This window comes from Apium graveolens, chromosome 7 (genome assembly GCF_009905375.1).
Source record: "Apium graveolens cultivar Ventura chromosome 7, ASM990537v1, whole genome shotgun sequence".
NCBI classification, from domain to species: domain Eukaryota; kingdom Viridiplantae; phylum Streptophyta; class Magnoliopsida; order Apiales; family Apiaceae; genus Apium; species Apium graveolens.
Genome location: NC_133653.1, coordinates 82,312,697 through 82,333,395, shown reverse-complemented (window position 1 = coordinate 82,333,395; position 20,699 = coordinate 82,312,697).

Below are 20,699 nucleotides of genomic sequence, written 5' to 3'. Positions count from 1 at the left end.
CAAATAATATGTCTTTTTCACATTAGCATTTAAAAACCGTTTTAGGAATCGTTTTGGGCAACGCTCTAACATTTTTCATAATATATATTGCAATTTCTTAATTTGAAGTTTAAACAAATCAATCAAAAATATGAAACATAAAAACTTTAAAGGCCACGTAACTTTAACTGGGACCATCGAATAGGGAGTCGATAATTGATATACTTGATTGATCATTTTCGTAAGTAAATACTTTTACTTCATTTTTTCTTACGATGACGAAGTTCTAACTTGCAAGAATACTCTACACTAATTTGAATGGGCCTCCGAGGCAAAGTTCTAGCAGGTTGATTACTTGGATCGGATGGTCCAAGTACGCTAGTTGGAAATGAAATGGGCCGGCGACATTTATGTACGCAAATACTGATATCTTACCTTACGTACAAATTATAAACTTAATATTTGTAGAGAGCTGATATGTGCATATTACGGGTGATCACGGTTCGGATTCAACCGCATCATCCGTATTGACTTAACCGATACTTAATTGACCCAAATCGAAATTGAAATGTGATTTGCGGTTACGATTCAACAACTTTAAAATCCGCCGATAATGGGTTGGTTTAGTTTGATCTTGACCCAACCAGCTTCCGATCCGAACCGCATCAATATATATATATATATATATATATATATATATATATATATATATATATATACGCACATAGTTTTACATTTATGATTATACAACGTAAAACAATTATATCCTATAATCAATAACTAATTTTTTGTTAGATCTTATCAAATTATCATACTTTTTAATAGATTGTCTGTTACTTTCCTACAAAAATAATGTTGAATACTTTTTTATTTCTTTTACATTTAACATTTATTATTACAATTAATTGATAACATGTTATTAGATGTTAGTTATTTACAAGTAATACGAGTGATATACATTATATGAAAAAATACATAAATATATTATTAATTATTTAAATTATAAGAAGGAAAGTTTAAAAAATATGTTGCTTAGCAAAAAATAAAGAATGAATAAATGTTAGTTTATTTCTCGAGTTCACAAATAAGAAATGTAGTAAACCAGATAATACGGTTTGGTTTTAACTGAATAAAACAAAATCTAACCGAATAAAACAAAACCGAGTGGTTTGGTTTTATAGGTTACGAGATTCGGATTGGTTTGTTTTTTTTAAAACCGCAATAATACGGTTTGGTTCCGGTTTAACATAAAAACCGAATCAACCCGGATCGCAATCACCCCTAGTGCATACCTAGGTTATAGGTGCACATGTTTTGTTGATATTGAAGCCAAAATACTTTTTATTTATATTTAACTTAAGTCTATTTTCATGTTAAATGAGAATAATTTGGTCATTATAGAGTGTGCACGGATATGCACATATCAACACCGTATTTTTATATCCATGTGAATTGAAAATCAAAACCTTATTATATTTTAAATATTTTCTCCCGCTTCTGTCAGTTTTCATCGTTCTTTTTCATTCTATTCGATTATATAACAATTGATGCACTAATTAGCTGTCCAAAATTGGAGGACGTGATGATATATAAATTGAACATGTGATATTTGAGAATATATTTTTAGATTAAATTTCAAAATACGATAATTTATTCTATTTTAAAATGTAGTTTCAAATCATAAATGTTATATTTTGAAAAGAATATCTTAGTTACTCTGAATAAATTAAAAACGTGTCAAATATCGTAACAACTCATTTGTGAAAGTTCAAAATGTTATTACATTTGTCATTGTTTTTTACATTGCTCGTTCCATTCAAGTTTAAACCCTATACTGGAAAACGTACATTACTGCAACTTTTCTTCATCCATAAAATTCAGCAATTAAGTTGCAAAATATAATGGAAAATGCTAGATACTCCAAATTTTTACATTAAAAAATTTCCCAAATCTGATATATTATATGAATATTTGACAATTTTCCTAAAAATAATATAAGATCTCGCGTGCATTTATATGCACCCACAAATTAAAATCAGCCATGTATTAATCACATTATTAGGTAATTTTTTTAAAAAAGATATTTGGCATACCTAACACTCAAATATAATACCCCTACACATATATTTAAATAGTGCTCAACTCTTCCCTTAAATATTAATTTTAAAAGCTTGAAAAATAGAGTAACCAAAAGAAATGAAAAGGAGCACAAACAGCTGAAACTCATAATGGAGTAATGGACCCGTGCCTAAACAAAGTGACTGCTGGGCCCAAACAAGCACCACTTTGCACGTTGCACTTATTTAAAGTATGCCCATTTTTAAAATTCATTATTTTTAACTTCTATAAATAATTTATATTATACAATTATTGGCAACAAAAATTAAATAACGCCCACGTTCCAATTAACTTTCTACCTTTTTAGTTTTTACAAAAGTAAATGGACATCTGTTCGGTCTTTTTACAAACCTCGAAGTTTATCTGCAAAGTGAACTCGATCAAACTCTGTCCTGTCCTGTTTAAGTTTTACACATGCAATGGTTATTGTCGTAAAAAGCGTAAATCAAATTTGAGCGATAAGATCACCTTTTAATGTTTAAATATTAATGAAACACTTAAACGGTAATACCTAAAAGATTTAAAAAGTAGCATGTCAATTAGATTATACACAAATAACTAAATATATATATTAAAAATATTGAATATTTTTTTAGTAAAAAAATAATATCAACATATTATAAAAACCAATAAGTTCATCATTTACAAAGTCATAATTAACTTAAAAATTACGAATAAAATTCAAAAATATCAAATTGCAAATTATTTAAAAATAATATTTATCTTTTTGTAAATATTTTCAATTCCCCCACTTAATTGGTCAAAAATCGCTTAAATTTGTTTAAAACCCGCTTAATTTTTACTAAACACTTAAATGTCCGATTTTGCACTAATTCAAGTGCTTATACCTTTAATTTCGCTTAAGTCGAGGACTTAAGTGTCCGCTTAATACGCTTTTTACAATACTGACTATAGCTGAATTATGTTCAGTTAAAAATATTTTTGCTAAATGAAAATGAAAACTTTATAATAATAATAATATTTTAAACATTTCACATCCTACCTGCCAGGGGTAAAAAAACTCAAAATTTCTACTAATTTTCAAAAATTTAACCAACATTGCATACTCATATATTTCTTCCTAGTTTCTCATTAAAATATTATTTCCTGTCCCATTGAGTTAATTTAATATAAGTTCATGATTTCCAACATTCAAATTAAGTTTAAACACGGCCTTTGCACAAAATTTTTGAAAAAAATCGAACTCTTAACCAGCCTCACGTAAGAAGCGATAGAAATTTCTTATGACAGGAGGTCTTTGGATCCTTAGCATAGTTGGTATCTTCAAGTAATTGATGCTTATGTTGCTCAATTCTTAAAAGGCTCTTACGGAAGGTTCTTGTGAGATTCAATTATTCGAATGGTCCAATTATAGTCCATAGTTGCCGACAAAAGATTAGTTGCTGTGGGTTCTGGTTGCTCACAATTTTCTACGTAAAACTCTCCAATCGGATATTTCTAAGAATTATAATGTGCAAATGATAGACAGTAGCGGATCCACCATGCCTCTTAGGGGTCCAAAAAGTTTTTAGCGGTTGAATATTGTTTAGTATAAAATAAAATTTTCATTTGTAAAGTTCTATAAAATTTACCGTTTTTAAATAAAATTCTTCAAGCCCATATATGTCCGTAAATATAAAATATAGCTTAAAATATTAAAATATATTATTTTTCGAATAATATTCTTGTGACACTCTCATTCTCCGGATTAAGAAGGTGGACCCACAACACCAATAAACTAATTTAATAACAACAAAATATAATAAATCTCGAAAAATAACAGGCTCTAAATAGAATAAAGTATGAGACAAGATTACAACTACCAACCATAATATAATAATTCAAACCCAAAATATAGTTAAAACCAATTTATTCAATCCCGACTTGGAATCGACATATAACTCAAAAGTATCTGATACAGCGAATACACTTCCTACCATCGCTTGCTCACACATCATCTACCTGATCTGGCATCTGAAATCCCACAACACGGTAGGGACCGCCAGGAACGCTCATGCGAGCGGTGCGCCTAAGTCTAACCATCTTCTTACTTAACTGTCATGGTTAGATCAAATCAAATAAATGAGCAAATACGCTCAACAAATAACTATATAAGCAGTTTTAAATATCAACATAAACAACATTATTTGAGGCATTCTATCTCATAATAAAACTAAGCTAGGTGACAGTAATCTATTAATGGCTAGGTAAAAGCATTGGAAAAAGGTTCCCGGGCTTCAAAGATTCAAAGCTGAGAGAAAGCCGGCATTTATCACAATCAATAAGGGTTCTCAGAGATTTTCTCATTTTAAAGGAAGCGTTCATTCAAGCTTCGAAAATCAATAACAAGGTAAAGTGAAAGAGTTCTGATCACATTCCATAACTTTAAAGAAGATACAATTCAATCTGTTTTATTTTAAGTAAAAGAAGCAAACTGCTTTATCAAACATATACATTTCCTATTTTATAAAATATTAAAGAACCCTCGATTGGAATATCCATCTTTTAAATGTAATACGGGTGATCAGCCCGTACTGACATCCATCCAGTCATTAAGGTACCTATGGTATTATTTCAACCTTATATTGGACTAGCCCCGCTAGCCTCTTATATGACTGGACTAGTCCCACTAGCCTCTTATGTCTCTATCCAATCTTCAAGGAATTCATTTGGAAAACCTTTGTGTTGGATTACAAGAAAGTTTATCTAAATTCAGTTTTAACATTACCGATAAATGTAATCATTTGGACTCTTTCAAGTCGAAAGTCATACTTAAGTCCAATTTAAGAATTCAATGGAATTGAATGATTCGAAAGTAAGCAGGGATCATAAGCTAAAGATATTGATCAAATGTTAAACAGGGTGTATAAGGTCGCAATGAGGGATAGTTCCAAAGAACGATGCATAACAAGGCCAAAGGGATTATCAGGGAATCTCGGTTAACATGTTAGATATATTTGATAATGTCATGTGTAATATGATTTGTGTTTAGTTTTCAGATCTTACCTTACAGGACAAATCAATACTTAACTGAAAATTAGCACTTACACTGAAGACAGAACTTAAGATATCAGAACTTAAGTTATCAGAACTTAAGGTTCAGAAGATATTTATCAGGAGATAATATCAGGACTTAAGATGACTTTTAGATAAGGCAGACGACTGATTGAAAGGAAAGAAGATCGAGACTAAGACATAAAGAATTGTGCATGAAGACGGAATTCTATGGAGAATAGAATACTTGGAAGAAAAGATAACTGGTTGATATATTTTAGGAAGCAGAATTATATTCCATATCAATTAGAAGATTATCTTGTAACTGTGTAGTATATAAACACAGGCATAGAGTTTACACTATAAGTGTTACGATTATCGAAGTTATTATTCTTTGTAACTCTAGCAGCTCTCGTGATAATTTGTTCATCACTGAGAGAGGACAGTTCCATATTGTAACAGAGTTTATTGTGTTGAATAAAATCCATTTTCTGTTACTTGAGTTCTTATATTCGACTTGATTGTGCTAAACACTGTATTCAACCCCCTTCTACAGTGTGTGTGACCTAACAAGTGGTATCAGAGCCTTCTGTTAACACACAAACAGTTTAAGATCCAAAATCAATCATGTCTGAAGAAGAAACTCAAACCAAACCCACCAAAACTGAAGAACCTCCAAAAAACATAACTCATAGTCGATATGAGACTATAAGAGTTCCCATGTTGAAACCTTCTGAGTATTCCATATGAAAAGTAAAGATGGCTATGTTTCTGGAAGCTACAGATCCAGAATATCTCAACAGGATTTATGAAGGACCACATATGCCAACCAAACTCTCTGTGAAAGTTGCAGGTCAGCCAGCAAAGTCTGTACCAAAGGAGAAAAGTGATTACACTGCTGAAGATATCTCATCAATTGTAAAGGATGCAAAGGTAAGACACTTGCTGCATAGTGCCATAGATAATGTCATGTCAAACAGGGTAATTAACTGCAAGACTGCAAAAGAGATATGGGATGCTTTGAAAACAAGGTGTCAGGGAACTGATTCAATCAAGAAGAACAAGAAGACGATACTCACTCAAGAGTATGAGCACTTTGACTCAAAGCCTGATGAGTCATTAACTGATTTATATGACAGATTTGTAAAACTCTTGAATGATTTGTCACTAGTTGACAAAGAGTATGATATTGAAGATTCAAATCTTAAATTCCTGTTAGCTCTTCCTGAAAGATGGGATTTGAAGGCCACAATAATAAGAGACAACTATAATCTTGATGAAATAACTCTTGATGAAATTTATGGGATGCTCAAGACTCATGAACTTGAGATGGAACAAAGAAGCAAGAGGAATGGAAGAAAGTCAAGAATAGTTGCCTTTGTGGCTGAGGAGGAAAGTCCCAAAGAAGCTGACTCAAGGAAAGGCAAGGGAAAGGCTCTCATCACAAAGTCTGATACTGAGTCATCAAGTTCTGATAGTGATGATGACTCAGAAACTGAAAGTATACCTGAGATGGACCCTGATGAGGAGATGATGAAGCTGTGTGCTCTTATGGTGAAAGGGATTTCAAAGATTACGTACAGAAAATTCAGGAGATGAAAGAAGTTTTCCAGGAAAGGTGCAAGTTCTGAAAAGAAAGGTTTCAGAAAATCTGAAGGAAAGGAGGAAAGTCTGACAGAGGAGATTACTCAAATGTTAAATGCTACAACTGTGGTGAGAAAGACCACATATCTCCAGATTGTAGAAAAGGGAAGAGTGACAAAGGCAATGCTCTTGTCACAAAGAAGAAAAGCTGGTCAGATGCTTCAGATTCTGAGGATGAGGAAAACTATGCCTTAATGGAAAATGCTGATAGCAGTTCTGATACTGCTGACTTAAAGGTACCTCAAACTACTTATGCCTTTCATACTGATGATATTACTGAGTTAAGAAGATATCTTAAGACCATGTTCATTAGTTATAAAGATCAAACTTTAACATGTGAAAGATTAACTTCTGAAAATCTTGCTTATAAAAAGAGGAATGATTATTTAGAAAAGGAGTTAGTCATGTTCCATCAAACTCAGAAAGATAGAGATGATACCTTTTATGTTAGGGATGAAGTGTTAAAAATGAATGAATCTCTAAAAACTGAGTTAGAAAAGGAAAGAGAGATTATCAAGACTTGGACTAACTCTGGTAAAGCAACTCAGGCTATTCTTAGTAGTGGAAACTGGAAAGAGGGCTTAGGTTATGGAGATGACAAGAACAGTAAGGGAACTGTAGAAACTGAGCCTAAAATTGTTAAACAAATACCAAAGGTAAATCCTGTTAAGTTTGTAACTGCAAAGTCTGATACTGTTAAATCAGAAGATAAGGAGAAAGTAACTTCTGACAAACCCAAACAGGATAAGCCAACTGAAGTTAACATAGGCTTAATGACTAAGAAGCAGCTTAAGCATAAGCTGAAAGATGTTAAGAATGTAAACAAGGTAAAGCCACCTAGGAAAAATAGGAACGGAAAGGAAGGTGTGAACAAAAGTAACAATTATAAGCCTGTTTCTAATGCTCCTAGAAAAACATGTCATAATTATGAAAATTCTAACCATCTGGCTTCTTTCTGCAGGAAGAATAAGAATATAAACTCCTTACCTTCAAAATCATGAGTTAAGAGTCAGTTTGTTAGATATAAGCCACAAAATCCTTGTTTTCATTGTGGTAGTTTATGGCATTCTATTTATACTTGTAAGGAATATCATAGTTTGTACTATGATTATTATCAAATAAAACCTTCTGTAAAGAAAGTTAGCATTATTCCTTCTAGTGTAAGTTCTGATGCAAAGTCTGATATTGCAAATTCTGATAATAAAACTGTTAACATAAACTCTGATGCTAAATCCGCTGTAAATGTTAACAAACTTAAAAAGGCCAAAGGATCCAAGCAAGTCTGGGTCCTTAAAACTAATCATTAATGGTCTTTGTGATTGCAGGGCAACAGGAAGAACATCCTAGTTCTGGACAGTGGATGTTCAGGACATATGACTGGAAATAAAGCCCTGCTATCAGACTTTGTGGAGAAAGCTGGCCCAGGTGTTTCTTATGGAGATGACAACATTGGAAAAACTCTGGGATATGGCAATATCAATCTTGGGAATGTCATCATTGAAAAAGTAGCTCTGGTCTCAGGACTTAAACACAATCTGCTGAGTGTGAGTCAAATCTGTGACAGAGGTTATCATGTGGATTTCTTTGAAGAACACTGCGAAGTTGTAAGCAAATCTACAAGCAAAGTTGTTTTGAAAGGATACAGGCATGGTAACATTTATGAAGCCAAGCTTTCAACAAGTATTGATGGTTCTGCAATCTATCTGTTGAGTAGAGCATCAATTGAAGAAAACTGGGATTGGTACAAGAAACTCTCTCATTTAAATTTTAACAATATAAATGAACTAGTCAAGAAAGATCTACTGAGAGGACTGCCAAAATCAGTATTTGCTCCTGATGGCCTTTGTGATTCATGTCAGAAGGCAAAACAAAGAAAATCTTCATTCAAGAGCAAGATTGAATCATCAATTCTTGAGCCTTATCACCTACTACATGTTGATCTATTTGGTCCAGTGAATGTCATGTCTATTGCAAAAAAGAAATATGCTATGGTTATAGGGGATGAGTTCATCAGATACACATGGGTGTATTTCTTGCACACAAAAAGTGAAACTGCATCTATCTTGATTGATCATGTCAAGCAACTGGATAAATTGGTCAAAGATTTTGTGAAGATCATAAGGAGTGATAATGGCACTGAGTTCAAGAATTTGATTATGGAAGAGTTCTGCAAAGACCATGAAATAAAGAAGGAATTTTCTGCTCCTGGAACTCCACAACAAAATGGAGTTGTTGAAAGAAATAATAGAACTCTTATTGAAGCTGCACGAACTATGCTTGATGAAGTAAAGTTGCCAACCTACTTTTGGGCTGAAGCTGTGCAGACTGCTTGTTTTACTCAGAATTCAACACTCATTAACAAGCATGTAAAAACACCATACGAGATGGTAAAGAAAAAGAAGCCAAATCTGAAGTATTTTTATGTATTTGGATGCAAGTGTTTTGTTCTTAAGACTCATCCCCAAAACAACTATCCAAATTTGATCTAAAAGCTGATGAAGGAATTTTTGTTGGATATCCACTTTCTACAAAAGCCTTCAGAGTCTATAATTTAAGAACAAGGGTTGTCATGGAATCTATCAATGTCTCTTTTGATAATAAGAAGATTACTGAACTTGAAGATTTCAATGATCATGATAAGCTGAGATTCAAAAATGAAGTTTTAAATTCTTATTCTGTAAATCCTGATACTGCAAGCTCTGATGGATTAAACTCTGATGTTATTGAAACTGTGGTGACTACGCCTAAGGAAAATGCACCTGTGCAGGGGGAGCATACTGAAGATCCAACCACATCTCAAGAAGCATCAGAACCTACAACAAGCTCTTCAAGTTCTGATGGGCCAAGTTCTGATAATTCTGGAAACTCATGTTCTGATATTTCTGGACACTCAAGTAATGAAGGATCCAACTCAGAGAGCATAATTTCAGGGGGAGCATCAGAAAATGTTGATGGAGACAGCATGGATCATGGGGTAGCATCCAGTTCTAGAGAAAACCTTCCATCTGCAAGGAAGTGGACTAAAGCACATACACCTGACTTAATTATTGGAAATCATGGTGCAGGTGTCAGAACTAGAACAGCTACATCAAATGAATGTCTTTATCATTCTTTTCTTTCTCAGAATGAACCAAAGAAAATGGAAGAAGGTCTTCAAGATGCTGATTGGGTGCAAGCAATGCAAGAAGAGTTAAATGAATTTGAAAGAAATAAAGTCTGGACCCTAGTGCCAAGACCAAGGAATAGATCAGTTGTTGGTACAAAATGGGTGTTCAGAATCAAAACTGACAGTGATGGCATAATTACAAGGAACAAAGCAAGGCTGGTTGCAAAAGGATACTCTCAACATGAGGGAATTGATTATGATGAAACATTTGCACCAGTTTCTAGATTGGAAGCCATAAGAATATTTTTGGCTTATGCTGCTCACAAGAAGTTTAAAGTCTTTCAAATAGATGTGAAAAATGCTTTTCTTAATGGAGAATTGGGAGAGGAAGTATATGTTGATCAACCTCCTGGCTTTGTAGATCCCAAATTTCCCAATCATGTCTACAGGCTTGATAAAACACTTTATGGCCTTAAGAAAGCTCCAAGAGCATGGTATGAGACTTTAGCTCAGTTTCTTCTGGAAAGTGGATTTAACAGAGGAACGATTGACAAAACACTGTTCTACCTCAACCATGGAAAGGACTTACTTTTGGTGCAAATATATGTTGACGATATCATTTTTGGTTCTACAAATGACAGACTTTATAAGAAGTTTGCCAAACTAATGCAGTCAAGATATCAAATGAGTATGATGGGAGAACTTAACTATTTTCTGGGCCTTCAAGCAGAATGAAGAAGGAACTTTTATTTGTCAATCAAAGTACACCAGAAACTTGTTGAAGAATTTTGGAATACAGGATTGTTCAAGTGCATCCACTCCTATGTCACTGCAACTAAGTTGGATAAGGATACTGGTAAATCAATAGATATTATTGATTACAGAGGTATGCTATGCTCACTACTCTATCTAACTGCAAGTAGACCTGATATCATGTATGCTACCTGTCTTTGTGCAAGATTTCAAGCAGATCCAAGAGAACCTCACTTAACAGATGTGAAAAGAATTTTCAAGTACCTTAAGGGTACAGCTGATCTGGGATTGTGGTATCCTAGAGAATCAGAATTTAAGCTAATAGGTTACTCAGATGCAGATTTTGCAGGATGCAAAATTGACAGGAAAAACACAAGTGGAAGCTGCCAATTTCTTGAAGGCAGATTGGTTTCTTGGTTCAGCAAGAAACATAAGTCAATTTCCACATCAACTGCAGAAGCAGAATACATTGCTGCAGGAAGCTGTTGTGCACAGATTCTTTGGATGAAGAATCAGTTACTGGATTATGGGTTATAATTTTCTAAAATCCCTATTTACTGTGATAATCAAAGTGCTATTGCTATGACAGGTAATCCTGTTCAGCACTCAATGACAAAGCACATCAGCATAAGGTACCATTTCATAAGGGAACATGTGGATGAAGGTACAATGGAATTGCATTTTGCTCCCACAGATCAACAACTAGCAGATATCTTCACAAAACCATTATGTGAAGCTACTTTTACAAGATTGGTAAATGAACTTGGAATGGTTTCAGGTTCTTTCTCTAAATCTGCTTAGTTTATGTTCTGATACATCAGATTTTATGATCAGTATTTACAGATATTACCATCTTTGTGTATTCTGTGTTAAATTGAAAATTGCTTAAGTGCTGATTGTTGTCTGATGTGAATTTCTAAACTCTGATAGTGATATGAATGTTTCTGTGACTATTCAATCCAATGAGGATAACTGTGCTAGATGCTGACCTAGTAGTCTTTAATATACTAAGGATCCCATGTTTGAAGTAATTGTTTATGTGGAAATCTTTTAACACAAGCAAATTATGTGGAAATGGCAGCTGCTATATTGATATACTCTCTGATCCAAGAAGTGTCTAATATATTTATGATAAGCATATTTGAATTTACAGGAATGCCAGTTTTCTAGCAGCATATAAACAAGTTTTAAAATTTTTATTTTTTGAAAATGTCTAGAGCAGCACATAGTAGGAATTGTACACTTTAACATGTGTAGTCGATCATAATCTATAGAAGTTAACAGAATATGTAAAAAAGACGGGGGAATTTTGGATGCAAGAGTAAAGAAAAAGCAATTTACTCTTGGATTTCAATGGGGGAAGAAGAATATGAAAAACAAAAAATAGATTGTGTACCTTAAATTTCTCAAGCCCCACCAAAGGCTATATAGATATTTCTGCTACATCGAAGACATATCAACTTCACTAGTAAAAGCATCTGAAAACATTCCAAATTTCCATTAGTGAGAAATCAGGTCACACTATAATTTCCATTCAGTCTGTAGGATAAAATTAAACGCAGATAAAACACAAGTAGTATAAATATAAGCACTTATCGAAAATCCCATTTAAATATAAGCCACAACAGCTAGGAAATTACAGTATCACAAGTGCAACATATTAATTATCACAATTTAACAACAACAAAACCTTGAGATACCAAAACCAGGTAACACGAAACTAAGTCCGACTGGGTTATATTTTTAATACAAAACTTGTAATATAAAAACACAAGTTCACAGAGAGATTGAGAGAGACTGTATATAAATTTATAGAAGAGAGGAATCACATATGGAGATAAAGAGATTATAGGGCGTACCTTAATGTTGAAGCACAAGCTAAGCCCAAGCCGAGAATTTAAATTAGACCCCAAAGAAAACCATACTAAACCTGGAATAAAGAGATAAAATCAATTACACGGAGCATTTATCCAGAATTAACCAAATAAACAAAAGCCCCCAATTCAAACATAAAAACCCCTAGTTTGCTTTAAAGCTCGAATCGGTTCAAGCAGCCCCCATTTCCATCAATCTTTGAAAGTTTATCTCTTAAAATGAATGGAATCAAATTTAATTTACCTATAAAACTGAAAGAATGTAGAAAATGCCACACATAGCTGAGAGAGAATGAGCTGTGAGAGAGAGAGAAATTTTTGTTTGTGATGAGACTGAAAGGGGGTAGGTAGAGTATTTTGACTTCTCCAAAACAAAATTCCGCTCGTCTAAAAAAATTTCCGCTCGTCCAAATTTTATCCCGCTTCTCCAATTTTGGCCCAAATAATTGCCCGCCTGTCCAATTCACTGTTTTGCATTTTGTTTTTCTTTTTTTAAAGAAAAATTTCTATTATAAATCGGTACCAAATAATTTATTATTTAAAGATAATATCACTTACAATAATTTACAAACTCAAGTTACAACTTTAATTTAAAATTAAATAATAGGATTATTCAGAACTTATATTTTTTAAAGATAAGTTTTTATATATTAAAAAAACATTAGTACTTTAATTTTTGAAACAAAATATAATTTTTCACTTATTTGATTGAACTAATATTTTTAAATTATTACTTAAATATATTCCAAAGTTAAATAATTTAAATTCAAATATTATATTTGAATACTATATACATATATAATTATTTTGTAAAATGATAGTATTTTATTTGTTAATACCCTATGGTAACATAAGTTCATACATGTTGCAGTGTGTAACACTTTCTATCTATAGTAACATGTTGTAAAGGCTACGGTAACATAAAAAATGTGATGTTGCGGTAGACAAAGGTGAGCATAGCTAATGTAACATAAGTTTGTAACACTCATGATCAAACTATTGCGATAGGCCATCTATGGCGTAGTGTGAGCTTAGTTGAAGTTTACTTTGTGTATCTTATTACTAAGTTAAAAAAAACTAGAATAGTGCTTCTTATCTGTTAAGTTCTGATGTTAGTAAATCTGGTGGATGTACTAAGTGCTGATAAGCCTCACTTATCAAAAGAAAAAAGAAAAGAAAAGTAATAAAAAATCGGGTACTCCTTTGAGATCTAGAGTAAAAATGTGGAAGGGAAGACCCAAGTGCATTGCTGGTATTAAGTAATATGCATTAGAAAAGCAAAATAAAATTTTCTTGGTGACTTTTTACACTCTATGATTACTGGAGAAATACTCTGATGACAACATAAATTCTAATAAGCAGTCGTGACTCAATTACACTGAGAAGCCACTGTAAAACAGAATTTCAAAAGATGCATAAAATGAGCACAAAACAGTTGAGGTGGACTCATGCATGAACTCATTCTAAAGTACACTTCAGAATAATGACAGATTTTGAGCAAAGTTCTTAGTTATGCCTTATTTCTAAGATGTACTGAAGTGAATCAGACTTTAATCTTTATCTGATATTTAGCTTAATGCACACACTTACACTCCATATGAATGATAAAAATGTGGTGATCAACGTTATTTTAGATGAATAGTCTATGTGTCGGTTTTCATAAATTCTGAGGACAAGTTCTGATGGACGTTCTGATGATTAAGTTCTGATGAAACCATATCAGTATTTGTGTGAAGAATTACAGAAATACACATTCACCTTTCGAGTTAAGGAGCCATATTCTGATGACTTTTAAATCCTGATAATAATCAAGTTTTGATGCTTACGTAACAGTATTTATGTACTTGGTTTATTTTTGGTCATTACTTGAACGATAATATTTTTACATAATATTGGTTAATGTGAGATAAAACAACCATAATCATTATGGGTTAGTGGTTAACGTGTATGTCCTGAAAAACTGAATGTGCACGGTAATTATTGCTCATTTTACGTGCCCATTAACTCTCATTCTAACCGTTTACTGACTGTTCACATGGTGCCAGGTGTAAAGTGTATCCCATGCTTCAAAAATATGACTGTTGAGTGGAGAGAGTATATATATGAGAGATAAAATATTTTCTAATCTTTTCCTTACTTTTTTATTCTAAATCTCTTTTACTTTCTCTCTCTCTCTCTCTCTCTCTTTTATTTTCTGAAGCTGTTTTTCTCTCAGGACTTTTTACAAACACTTTGCAAACATTCTCTTATTCACTTAATTTCTTACAGAGATGGCACCAAAAGACATAATTTTTGATGGAGCTAAGTTTGATCCTAATAACTTCTCCGCTATTCTTAGCAAGTCAGAAGCCCCATCAGAACTTCACTTCATTCAGGACTTTCTTGCTAGTTCTGATATTGGGTACGCTCTGACCGAACCTGAAGCAGTCTCTGGTACTCAAGTACTGGAGTTCTGGAGAAGCGGAGTATATGATGATGGTGGTGGTCAAGGGTCCCCAAGTATTATTTTTTCATCAGGGGAGGATGAGTATGTTGTGACATTGGCTACGGTCCGACAAGCACTGCAGCTGCCTGAGAACTGTGTTTATTCTACTGTTGAAGAGCCAGTTCTTCAAAACATGATGGCCAGTCTGGGGTATGAGAGGACATTGGCAAAGCTGGGTCAGTTGAAGAGATCTTTCATAAGGAGGGAATGTAGTTTCTTCTTTGACTGCATAACCAAGGCTTTTGCAAACAAATGCTCTAATTTTAATGTAATCCCCATATTCAGCCAACAAATCGGGTATGCTCTCATAAATCAAACTGATTTTGATTATGCAAGTGTTGTCTTAGGTTTTATTGGGGATAAAATGACAGAAGATAGAAATACTGTTTATTTTGCTAGATTCTATCAGCTTATCTATAGTTTTTGTTATGATAATAAGCCCCAATCTGCTAGTGAATTAATTTCATCATTCAGACTAGCTAAAAGAGCTTTTAATGACTTATTATCTACTGATAATAAGAAGGCTGTGTTAAGACCCCTTCTAGTTCCTTTATCTGTCACACAAGCCTTAATAACCTACGATCCAGTTAAATATACTAAATTATATCCTGATGTCCAACCATCGGAACCTCATCCATCAGCACCTACCACCTCTACACAAACACCTCAAACTTCTCAACCTCAACCTTCAGATCCTACAGTGCAGCCTTCATCTTCCAAACCCAAGAGGACTAAGAAAGTACCTAAGACTCAATAGAAGAGAAGGAGAATTATTCTGTGAAATGAATCAGATGCTGAGGAACATGTTCCTATATCAGAACCTGTTATTGTAGATGCTGGGAAGGTTTCTTCTCAGAAAGATACTGTAACTGGGAGTTCTAGGCCCCTCAAAAGGCTTAGAAAATTAAATTTTGATGATAAAACTCCTACAGTGTCTCCACCTTTGAGGAAATTAAAGAAACAGAGAGCTCATAGGGACATAGTTGAGTCAGATTCAGATGTAGTGGAAGCAGCTAAAGAAGGGGATCATGAATCTCTGATCTCAACAGAATGAGTTGTTATTGAATTACTTCCTTCTGCACAAACAGAAACTTCACAACCAGAAACTGCTCAAGCTAAGATACCTACACCTTCTATGTCACCTATAGTTGATCCAGTACATACTGAAGAACCAGGTACAAGTGCTGAAATTGATATTCATAACCTGATTGTACCTGAGGTTTTGTACTTGGAAGCTCCACCAATTCACCTCACTCCATCACCAACATCAATTTTGAATGTTGATCAGAACCTGGCTGCAGATCAGAATTTAGAGGAAAATGTTGAAGCCTCTATAGCCTCACATACCGCTATTTTATCAGAGGATGCTGATACTGCAGGATCTACAAGTTCTGATGCTGCTAATAAAGAAATTACTGGTACAGCTGCTGAAAATTTAGATGCTGATGCAGCTGGTCCATCAGGGCATGCACCTCAACAAACTGTTCATAGAGCTGAGTTAGTCAAGAAGTTTATTACAGGGGAAGCACCAGTACCTTGGAATGAAGCTCCTAGAGGAAAGGAGTGGACTAAAGAATGGAACTCAGTTAGTTTTTTTCCTTCTGAAAAGATTCTTGCTAAGCATCTTGCAAAAGCTGATGAAATACTGATAAATGATGATTTCAAGGCACATCTGAGAGTTACTGCATTGAGTACAAGGCATCTTCAAGGTCAACACTCAATAACTCATGACAAGGTGAATAAAATTCAAGAAAACTTGATCCAGCAAGATATAAATCTGAAACTTGAAAATAACAGATTTTTCAAGCCAGCCTTTGACAGAATTGCCTACATTGAGAAAACTCAGGAAAAGCAATAAAATCAAATTGAAGAAATTCTGAAGAATCAATCTTCTCACCAAAGTCAACTCAATGAGATCCAATCCTCTGTAGAATTGCTTGTCTCTCTTCTATTACCTGTTGATGCCAAAAAGGGGGAGAAAGTGATTAAGTCCAAATGCAAATCTATTCAGGCACTGAAAGGAAAGGATGATGGAAATGATGACCAGGGAAACTCTGATAAGGGTAGAGGTCAAGGTCAAGGCAAAGGACTTTCATCAAGTAAAGCTTTCGTCAAGTAAAGCTAGAATTACAAGTCAAGGAACAAGTTCTGATACTGGGAGAAGAATAAGTTCTGATACTGGTAAAAGGATAAGTTCTGGTAAATATCTAGAACTTGATGAAGAAATTTCAAAGCAGTTATTTCTTAAAGAAAATCCAGGAATGGACTTTGAGAGTCTAAAGGAAGAAGAAGCTAGACTCAAAGCAGAAGGTGTCAAGATAAAATCTGAAGCTTCTGTTGTTGAAAAGAAATTTCCAAAACCTAAGGGTATTTTGATAAAGGAAAGAACAAGTTCCGAGGCAACCAAGGCCAAATCACAAATGGAAATTGATCCAAGGTCCAAGGGCAAAGAAAAAGTTGATGAGCCTGTAAAGGTTTATATGCCAGTTATGGATGAAGAAATAATTGATGAAGAAGCAGATGCTAATCTTACGCTGATGCATAAGAAGATTTTTCAAACAACCTCTGACATGGCTCATGTTGTTCAGAGTCAAGATATAGTAAGTTCTGATATGACAGTGAAGCAAGCAACCTCTGACATAGCTCAAGTTGGCTTGATATCAGAAGATAAGAAAAAGGAAACCTTTGACGTTGCTCATGTTAAACCTTCAAAGATACTCCTACCAGGATTCACCAAAGCTAAACAGGCTTAACCTTTGAAGACTGCAACAAGTGGTTTTGAAGCAAGAGTTGTTACAGGATAGGAAGCAAGAGATAAATATGGGTTGGGTAGTTCTGATGAAAGGAGAGTACATAACACTACCAATGATCCAACTTTTTTAAGTGAACCAGGTGTTGGAACAACTCCTGAAAGATTGAATCGACTTGAATCTATACAAATGGTTTACCGTACCTTCTTGAAAGAACATATCTTGTTATATTTTATGACAGATGGAAGGGTATACCAGATTAAGAAAAATGCTATACCACTGAAGTATTTTGAGGAACTGGAACATGTTCTATACCTATTTCGAGTGAAAGGCAGATTAACAGATAGTGCTGCAAGGTATTTAAAGTCTCAAATTCAAAGACAGAAGAAGCTTTATTCTGTAAAGTCTGACAACACATACTGTCCCAAGTACAGAGATCACAAAGGTGATATTGTCGATATGAAGCCTAACTCTGCTAGGATTATAACTACTTTTCTGGGTTATATGGCTGTGGAATTCAATCTAGAGTCTGACAAGGCATATCTGATAAGACTAGATCAGGAGATAAGATAAGCTAAGATAAATGATCTTAGAGCAGCTATTTTTCAAACTGGAAAAGATACAGCTGAATTGATAAATGCTAAAAGGAGGATGGTCAATGAACTTGAATATGCAGAGAGATGTTTGTTGAAGAACTATCTCAGCCATTGTGTATACCACTTCATCTTCTAATCTTGGGATCTGCATCTCTATCTCCATCTCCAACTTCTCGAATTCTTTGATCAATTCTGTAGACGAAGTCAACATATTCAATCTTTCCTTGCGGCTTAACGCATCCGCTACCACATTCGCCTATTCGGGATGATAACTTATTGTGCAGTCATAATCTTTGATTAATTCCAACCATCTTCTTTGTCTCATGTTCAACTCTTTCTGCGTGAAAATGTACTTTAAGATTTTGTGGTCCGTATAAATTTCACATTTCTCTTCATACAAATAGTGTCTAAATCTTAAGAGCAAACATAATCGTTGCTAATTCTAAATCATGCGTAGGATATTTCTTCTTGCGTGGCTTTAATTTTCGTGACACATATGCTATCACCTTTCTGTGCTATATCAACACACAATCTAACCCTTTATATGAAGCATCGCTATATATAACGAACTCGCCCTTCTCATCGGGTAGAACCAATAGTGGTGCAGAAACTAACCTTTTCTTCAGCTCTTGAAAGCTTTCTTCACACTTATCTGTCCAAAAAAACTTTTCATTCTTCCTCGTCAACTTTGTCAGTGGACCTGCAATCTTAGAAAAATCTTGAACGAATCATCGATAATATCTAGCGAGTCCCAAAAAGCTTCTCACTTATGTGGGAGTCTTTGGCCTTTCCCAACTCATAACAGCCTCAATCTTCGCAGGATCCACTTTGATACCTTCACTATTGACTACGTGTCCAAAAAACTGAACTTCTTTCAATTAAAACTCGCACTTTGAAAACTTCGCATACAATTTCACTTTCCTCAAGATTTCCAATACAATTCTCAAATGCTCCATGTGCTCCACTTCTGACTTTGAGTAAATCAAAATGTCAATATTATTACAAATTTGTCCCAGTATTTCTTGAATACTCGATTCATAAGATCCATAAAAGCAGCTGGAGCATTTGTCAATCCAAACACCATTACCAAGAATTTGTAATGTCCATATCTTGTTCGAAACACCATCTTGGGTATATCTTCCGCCTTAATCTTTAATTGATGATATCCAGATCTTAAATCGATCTTCGAGAAACAAGTAGCTCCTTTCAGCTGATCAAAGAAATCATCGATTCGCGGGAGTGGGTACTTATACTTGATAGTCAATTTATTAAGTTCGTGATAACCGATACACAATCTCATGCTTCCGTCTTTCTTCTTTATGAACATCACTGGTGCACCCCACGGGAATACACCCGGTCGAATAACTTATTTATCCAACAATTTTTGCAATTGCGTCTCTAGTTCCTTCATTTCAATGGGCGCCATTTGATAAGGGGCTTTCGAAACTGGTTCCGTTCCAGGAGCTAAATCAATCATGAATTCAATCTCTCGATCTGGAGGTAGTCCAGGTAATTCATCGGGAAACACATCGGGAAACTCTTTAACCACAGGAATATCCTCAATCTTTAAGGATTTCTTCTCTACATCCTTCACATGAGCCAAGTAAGCTTCGCATCCTTGTCGTAATAATTTTCTTATCTGAATTGCTGTTAGAAACTTCCTATCTTGCTTCTTTCCTTTGAATATCACCTCAGTTCCATCCTTGGTTGTCAATTTTACTTTCTTACCTCTACATTCAATTTGCGCATCGTGGTTTGCTAACCAATCCATTCCGAGAATAACGTTGAATTCTCCTAACTTAAACGGAATTAAGTCAGCATAAAAATGCCGACCTTCTATAACAATATCGTAATCAGGATAAACTCTATTGGTAGCAACCCGCTCCTGATTTGCTACTTCGATAACCAAACTAGATTCTAAAGGGTAACACACTTCAATCTATCATCAACACTTTTAGAATTAAATGACTTAGTAGCTCTAGAATCCATTAACACTTTGACTTCTACTGAATTTATAGCAAGCGTACGTGATACCACATTCGCATTGTGTACTACATCTTTCATTGTCATATTAAACGTCCGCGCCCTAAGCTGGACTTTTTGTGCTGGTGGAGGCGGTGGTCCAGCAATCCTAAGAATATTTGCCTTCTAAACAGGCTCCTTGTAATTCCTTGCCATGTGGCCAACTTTCCCACACTTAAAACAAGTCAACTCTGGCTTTCCCGAACCATTTATGCATTCAGAAAAATAGTGTCCATTCTAGTTACACGTGAAACATGTCACGTTGAGCTTATTACATCTTCCAAGGTGTCTCTTTTCGAAATTATTACATTCCTGAATTTGAGGTTTGTTATCCTTCATTGATTGACCAGTTTTCTGAAAACGATTCTTTTGATTCCC